This window comes from Frankliniella occidentalis, unplaced genomic scaffold (assembly GCF_000697945.3).
Source record: "Frankliniella occidentalis isolate FOCC.00 unplaced genomic scaffold, Focc_3.1 Scaffold15, whole genome shotgun sequence".
Classification (NCBI taxonomy): Eukaryota; Metazoa; Arthropoda; class Insecta; order Thysanoptera; family Thripidae; genus Frankliniella; species Frankliniella occidentalis.
The window spans coordinates 2,614,159-2,622,978 of NW_026267145.1; positions in this window are offsets into that span (position 1 = coordinate 2,614,159).

The window sequence follows — 8,820 nt, forward strand, 5'->3', positions numbered from 1 at the left end:
CCTACCCTACGCCGCCCCGCCTCCCTCTCTTCCGCCGCCGCAGACTCGCAGAAAATATCAAATCATGATGAAATGGCCGGGCGTGGCTGGGCGCGGCGCAGCGTGGCGCCTGGCGTCGCCCGCAGCCCGGCCCGGCGACCACGGCGGCGGCGCTCCCAGACCGAGCATTGACCGGCCGCCCCGATCCGTCTCCCGACTCGGAGCATTGTTCGCAGAGCTCAGCCTGTTACGTGGAGAGACCGTTCACAGAACAAACCAGTAAGTGGCTCCGGCGAGGACGGGTGTGGGTTCAGGGCGTAAGTCATGCCGGTAAACACTCTTCAAACACTTAGTTCGGCATCCTGGCGGGAAATCGAAAAAGCATCATAGCGTGACCATGCTCTGAAAACCCAACAGCATGCATTGCATGCGTTATATAAAGCATGCATGGTATGCATGCTGTATTTAACGCATGCATTGAGATGCATGCTGTTTTTAACGCATGCATTGAGATGCATGCTGTATTTAATGCATGCATTGAGATGCATGCTGTTGCTGCAACTCGTTTTCGTGGAATATTTACCAAGCGAGCTTTTCGGTTTTATTTTTGATAAGCCCATCGGATTCCTTGTGCAATTTCCGTTCGAACGAGCCTACATGTGATGGGGTTCCCAACTTGAATACCAACGCTTCAAATATAATTTTTTAAAAAACCGCTAAACTGAACGTACGAAGTAACTATACGTCAGGACCCCATCACATGTAGGCTCGTTCGAACGGAAATTTCACTAGGGATCCGATGGGCGTATCGAAAATAAAACCCAAAAGCTCACTTGGTAAATATTCCACGAAAACGAGTTGCAGCAACAGCATGCATCTCAATGCATGCATTAAATACAGCATGCATCTCAATGCATGCGTTAAAAACAGCATGCATCTCAATGCATGCATGAAATACAGCATGCATACCATGCATGCTTTATATAACGCATGCAATGCATGCTGTTGGGTTTTCAGAGCACGTCGTGGTCGCGCTGAACTAAGTGTGTAAATTGGGAGGTATAGTTTTTAATTTCCATGGTAAAGAGCACAATATAACTATTGAGCGCAAACTGAATTTCGACCAAAAATGTAGGGAAAAAGCACTGCAAATCGAATGCAACAACTTCTTCGTACAAATCTCTGCAAAAGCAATAACATTTTATCACAAATTTGTTATTATACAAACAGTCATTGTATTACCTTCGTGATGATTTTGTTCCTATTTACTAATATTACAATCTACTAAGTGATAAAAAGTTGTCATTCGAAAAAGGTCGGAATCACAAAGCAAACAGTTATACTTCAAACTACGTAATATGCAGTAGGAGTCGGTAGAAGTAGTATTAGTATCGATCGAAAACCGTATATTTAAGTGTGTACCAAAGGTTCAGGCCTACCTTCGCGATCGGCCATTCATAAAATGCGTACCTTTTCCTCGGGTTCGTTTCGCAAACTTACGAAAGCACGGCGCCTGCGATGCTCCAGGTAGGCCAACCCGCAGTACACGCATGCTCTGTAAGGCAAGATATTGCCTACCTATCAGGCGCCATGAGAGCTTGCGCGTCAACCTTTGCAGGTTCGCAACGGCGAATGACGGGCGTATACTTTAAAATCAACCTGAAAAATTGCGCACGAGTTGCGGCCTGGAGTCACTGTTTTTTGTTTTGCAATGATCATCGCAATTTCTTGGCAATGAAGACGCCTTCATTGCCACTGGGTCGGCAATGAAGCGCATTTTTGGCGATGACCCATTTCCAAACGGAGTTCATTGCCAAAAATGTGCTTCATTGCTGACCCAGTGGCAATGAAGGCGTTTTCATTGCCATGAAATTGCGATGATCATTGCAAAACAAAACACAGTGGTTATGTTTCAAACAAGCCGCGTTCGGTCCAAATTCGAGGTTTGGAACCGCCGGGAACCCTGCACAACTCGTGCTCCAACTTTTTTTTTTTTAAACACCACATCGTTCTTTCTACATGGCCCTCTTTCCGTTAATCACATAGACACAGATTTTGATGGGCACCGCCTCCCACTTTAGAGTGAAGGTGCGCAATGCTAAATTTTGACTCCCGCCGCGCTGTGTCGCAGAGTGCACGTGGCGGCGGGGCGCGGCACCTCCAGGCCCAGCGCCGGGCGGCCGCCTCGCCTCGGGGAGGGATAAGTGTCCCGGCGCCGCAATATGGCAAAATAACTACCTCATTATCCGGGGGGGATTTAGCGCGGGCCGGCGTCACGTATCACCTGCGTAATGAACACGGGACATACTGACGCTGCGGGAAATAGCGCGGGAGGGCGGGGTCCGTAGAACGACGTTGGGTCTACTATTTAATGACAAACATAAAAAAAAAAAAAACTTCATTAAAACCAGAGACGAGAAGGAGAAATAATGCACTGCACAATCAATAACTTTCCCCAACAGTAGCGCCACAATTTGTGTCCGGCAGTGTAGTGCAAGACGAATGCACGGCGTCGGCAAGGTGTGTCGCGTACATCAGGATGCGTTCCCATTATGTGCGGAATGCGCGGTAATATCGCCCGTGTAATGACGCGCAGGGGAGGGGAGAGAGTTATGTAGGAGAGCGGCAGGGCAGGAGAGACTGCGGGCCCCGCCCCGCGGGGTGACATACACTACTCCAATGAAGTCTCTTCAAGATGGATCTTTTTCTTGTTTCTCCTCGTGCTCATGCATTTTGCGCACAACACACTAACTTGTTCTCTACCGTGTGAACGAAAGAGAATACTATGGAAAAACAAATGTAGAAAGTTGCACACCAAATTAAATGGTGTGCAGTTTCAAGAGTGCAAAACTCTACAAAAATTAGTACAGAATTTTATAATTTGGTATACGCAGTAATTTGCAAATCATTTTTGATACAAATATCTCTAAAACGTGATACAGACTTTCTATAACCGATACACAAATTGGGAACAGTTATGCAGAACTTTGTCTCCGCTATAGAAGTCTGTGTCGAAGTTTTACAGACATTTGTATCAAAAGTTATATGCAAATTATTACTGCGTAACAAATTACAGAATTCTGTACTTTAAAAAAGAGGGTGAAACACTAAACACCTAAGGATTGAATGCTTCTAAAAGCACGGGAGCGTTCTTCTTGACCCCTAGCAGCCAAGAGAAAACTTGTTTGGCCGGCGTTTGTCCTGCACATTGTGCGCCGATAGCCAGGCAGTCTTAGACTCGCCTGGAGCAGAGGGAGCGCTGGGGGAGGCAAAGGGTGCGAGCAGCGAGTCTCACCTCCCGTGATCGCATTATCCCGCTGACGGAATTACCGACCGCCAGAAAAGTGATTTTCATTGGATCAAGGGCAGGAGGGTAGAGATGGGGGAGACCAAGTGGACTTGGTGGCTGTGCGATCAGATTGTAATTTGCACCCAGATCTCCTCTGGCGGTGGGTTTAAGCCACCCAGCACCAGAGCCTTGATAATTAGGTTTGGAAATTTTCCGAGTCACTGGCTCTTACTATAAAGAAATGTCAGGGACCAGACCGCTCCAACCAAGGAAAACAAAAAACAATTTTAACGAAGAAACTTTACTTTTAATATTTTTTACGATACGTTTTATTTGAGGAACCGAAAATTTCAGTGGTTCATCCAAATTAATTTCCGTTTCCCCCATCATCGTCATAACGGTGCTAGACGAAATGGCGATACAAGTAGGCTCCGCAAGGGGTTGTGCTCGGAGGCGCAGCGGCAGGCATCGGCGAAGACAAATATGCCAAAATAGAGCCTACTACAAATGGATTTCATTATTTTAAGCTAGCAGGCGGGGCAGGGCTATGGCGGGGGTGGGCTGCTGCAAAGTAGAGGCAAAGTGAAAGTGAGTGCTCGCTCGAGCGAGATGGCTGTGCGGCGGAGGCGCGGGCCGGCGCATCAGAGCGCCCAAATCTGGCGGGGCGACGGGACGGGGGCGGGCGGGGGCTGCAAGGGGCTCCGCAGAGGCAGAAGCCCCGCTGCCCCCGGAGCTAAAGGCTGGTGGTCGGCCCCCACCACCCCAATAAGGGTTGGAGGAAGTGCGCATCACCGACGGTCCCGCCTCAAATAATTACAATCCCGAGCAGAGATGATGGCTGCGAGCGTCGCACTGTAAAATGCTTGCAAAATATATTATTTGCAAAGTTGCAAATAATTTCTGAACTTTGTATGGCAAAGAATTAGTTCGTATTGCAAAGAAATTCTTTGCAAGCTTTCAAATTTGCGAATGCTTGCGAACAATGTGTTTGCACTCCAAAGAAATGTTTTGCAAGATTGTAAATAATATATACGTATAACTTGTATATATTTGTAACTAGTTCGTATAACAATGCTCCAAAATTCTTTGCAAGCTGCAAAGAAAATCGTTTGCAATACGAACCTATTCTTTGCAAGAATTTGACATGTGTAACATGTTATGATGCACTCATTGTTGAGAAATTTGCACTCTTAATTCTCCATGCAAAACGATACGGGCATTTCAGGCAGAGTGCATCCGGAAACATTTGAAAAGCGAAGTGGGAGAAGGGGTTAAGTCTTCCGTTGTAACCATGGACTTATCCCCTTCTTCCGTTTACCATTCATTTTCGATGGAGAGTCCATCAAGAAACGTGGCACTTGTCAAGTTAGTTTTTCCAGTGTATTTGAGACTAATCCGTGTGCCCCGTAATCTCTAGAAACTCAAGTGTGCTACAGTACAGCAGTTATGTGCAATGCTATGAGTATCACAGTTAAAACTGTTGTACCATACATGTAACACACTTGCAATTGTAGTACTACGCATGTATCACACTTAAAAGTGTATTACAGCACTGGCACTATTAAGCGTGATACACGTGTGATACTACACTTTTAAGCATGATACGCATGTGTACTCCACTTGTAAGTGTGATACTAGTGTGCACACTAGAATCTTATGAACATTTTTATTCATAGCTCACTGAGTTCTGTGTACGTACTCTGCTCGCGCATTTTTTAATACGCCAGTACGAACAAATTTGTCAACCGGCGTACTAAAAAATGCGGAAGCAGAGCACGTTGAACTCAGTAAGCTATAAATAAAAATGTTCATAAGCTTTTAGTGTGTAGTACTACAGTTGGAAGTGTGAAACATGTATGGTATTCCATTTCTAACTGTGATACTCATAGTATTGTACTTATCACTGTTGGACTGTGTCACATTTGAGTGTCCAGAGCTCTTACCAAAGTGTGAGGTGATTGAGGTACACTGTACACTGTACAACTGTACACCCATTCCCTTGCGGGTAGGAAGCCGCAGAAAATAACGCAGAGGCCTTTGCCTTGGCAAGGGCCGGGGCTGAGGCCGTGGCTGAGGCCGTGCCGCGGTCAGGAATTACAATTGGCCCGTGCCTCACGCCTCTGCCGAGCCTCTGCCGAGCCTCTGCCGAGCCCCTGCCTAGGAAGGCCGCTCAGAGTAATGAAAATTCCTACAGTATACATGGCGGCGTTATGATAATCAACATACATTGTGGAGCAGACAGGGGTGGGATGGAAGGGAGGGGGCGTTCACCCCGGGAAGTAAAGCAACTATCAGGGATTAAGGGCCTACCGCCCGGCGTCTCTCCCACACTACTTGCTCACCATCTTCTGCTACTAGACCTCTCCCACCCATCTGTGGTGCACTCTCTTTAAGCTTTCGTACCTCTGACTGTTTCACGTTTCCCTGGCATAATCACCATGAAAAAGAGCGTTGCTCAAACGCCGACCGACCGTTCCCCAACCGCCCGCTTAGCGAGTACCAGTAAGACTGTAAGACTAGTGGGGTTAGGTTCTCCTCACCGGGACTGGCGCACGAGGGGTGGGATGGCGACGGGAGTGACGTGGCTTCACGATGGGTAATATCTCAAATCTCCAGCTGGGCCGGGGAGGCGAGCGGATGGGTCATAGCCACCTTGTCACCATAGAGGAAGCGTTCATTCCACACGGAGAAAAATAATTAGTTCATCCAACTCATACGTAGGTTGATATAGGAATCACTAACGCTGTTGGGTTGTGAGAACAAACTAATTCGTTGTCTCATCCAAGTGTTCGCTAATGCAACGCAAAATTCGTTGGAGCAGCGAACACATCGCTGAGAGAGCGAACGCGATCGTTGATTCAACTAAAAACGCTTTCGTTCCAGCAATCAGATTTATTCAATTCGTCAACGATATATTCGCTCTCACAACTAAGAAGTCGTTCTACCAGCAAACGCTTGATTAAAACAACGGATATTTTGTTCCCACAACGAATTCTTTTTGCAAGCTCCAAATCAACTCAAACATGGGTTGAACCAACGAATTATTTTTTTCCGTGCAGCCTCCTTAATTAACACGTGCACTGTAAAGACCTAGCGAATAACGATTGTTGGCGCCTTGTAAATTGCAAATCAAGAGAGTAAAATCCTTCTCAATTATGCACAGAAATTCCTTTGCAGGCTTCCAAAGCAACCACATCCTTCGCATGGTTTTATCAGTTAGTTGAATTTGTCACGGAAAGAGGAAAAGCGGCATAGCTCTATTAAAACTCTTCCGATAAGAATCGTATGCAAACTTCCGTAGGATTTTCGGTGCACCAGCAACCTTTTGCTCCCTCTCGATCTCTTTGCACTCTCAGTTCCAACGCGCTCTCCCCTCGCCCTCTCTCCGCTCCCCCGGCAGCAGCTCTCAGTCACTGGAATAATTGGTGCAGGCCGTTTGCGGTTGAATCTGTTGGGAGGCATGCAGAGCCCAACCCAAACCCCACCTCCCCTTTGCCCTTTCTCACTGTCCGTCTCTCTTCTCTCCTTACTCCCACTTACCACTCCCTCTCTCATGCCCTTCTCTTCGCAGTCGACACTGAGACCCCCAGCCTATCAAATTAGTACTGCACTCTTCGGCACTCCTATACACACACAGGTGAAGAGAATTGCGAACGTATCTCACAGAGCATACGCTTCCCTCAACTACAAATGTTCAACTTTAATTAATTCATCATATTACGTCCATAAATACGAAGGTCGACGTTCGTAATACGACCACACCTTCTTAGAAAGTTATTTAGAGCAAAGATTTTAGTTCGAAGGAGTTTGGTGAGTGATGGTGCCTGGTCGCCTGGTGGTTAGGCAATAGACGGACATGTGGTTTTGGCGGGTGGCCTATCTTCGGATCGACAGGCGTCGGGGCCTGCACTGGAGGGGGAGAGAGATAGGTGGAGGCGAAGATTATATATGCCTATTTACAGCGAATTATCATCGCACTTTGTACCCGCCGTAACAAGATTTGCGCGATGAGCAGGATAAAGAGGGGCGCTCCCCGTAAGAGCAGAGCGCATTTGTTTACACATAATTTGCCACGGCAAAGCTTCAGTCTGGCGAGGACCCGCAAAGGCGCAAAGGCAAAAGGCGCACCTCCGGCTGCGCAGTGGGGCCTGCACCCATCGCAGCCCCTCCGCGCCAGGCTTAAGCATCGACAAACATTTTATCAATAGCGCATATGTCATTTTTTAAAAAGATACAAATTGAATTAATTGAATTAGATTTTTTCTTAAAAATTGGGGGAAAGGTAACACTAGCTTCAACGCTGCGCAGAGTGAGCGGCAAAGCCTCCGAGGGACGCAGAGGTTAAGCGGTTCTACTCCCTGAGTGAGGGGCTGGGAGTCTCCGCCCGAGCCGGCTGGCGACGAGACCAGCGGCTGGAGTAGGGGTGCAGCATCTGGCGAGCGAGATGCCGCGTTCTGGACCGGCGCCAGGATACTTGTTTGAGGGAGAAGGGCTCAAACGTCCAGCGCCCCAACCCTTTGGGGGCCGTGCCGTGCCGAGCTGGTGGTGGTGGTGGTGGTGGTAGTGGTGGGGGGGGGGGGGGGGGGGGGGGGGAGCTATGCGGAGCCATGCGGAACCCTAGGGGACCGGAGCAAATCTCGTAGAAGATTTGGAGCAAAAAGGGATTGTGGGAAGGAGGCAATCCAGGAGGTTGTGCAGCTTGGTCGATGTGAAAACATACGATTAATTATGAACTATTAAAACTGTCGATAGAGTATCCAAAACACTGCAGGGGTTGCACCGTCGGTTCTGGAAGGACCCTGAAAATTGGTTGGCATCTCTAGACGCAAAAATGTTGGCGTTCAAAGACATCAAATATTGGCGTCAACAGACGCCAACATTTAATTTTGTGTTATCCCCAACACAAAAAATTTGCGTCAAGTGACGCCACTTAGTTTTCAGCAGCATTTAGTATGCAACTCATTCCACTTCAAGCAGGTTAGGTGAAACACGGAGAGCAATCTTTTCTTTGGTTCTACTGCGATTCTGCTTCTTCCAAGGGCCAACCATACGATGGTTAACCAGAGCTACAGTCATAATTTTTCTGGCTGTGTACGGCCGCTATAGTTTAAGCGGTGGTCTAGGCAAAGGGAAAGGGGTAGGGGAAAGGGAGCTCTGGGAAAGTGAGAGTAATGTCGGGGAGGGGAAGGCTACCGCCCGGGGGGACTACTTGCTCACCATCTTCTGCTACTAGACCTCTCCCACCCATCTGTGGTGCACTCTCTTTAAGCTTTCGTATCTCTGACTGTTTTACGTTTCCCTGGCATAATCACCCTGAAAAAGAGCGTTGCTCAAACGCCGACCGACCGTTCCCCAACCGCCCGCTTAGCGAGTACCAGTAAGACTGTAAGACTAGTGGGGTTAGGTTCTCCTCACCGGGACTGGCGCACGAGGGGTGGGATGGCGGCGGGGAGTGACGGGGGAGACCAAGTGGACTTGGTGGCTGTGCGATCAGATTGTAATTTGCACCCAGATCTCCTCTGGCGGTGGGTCCAAGCCACCCAGCACCAGAG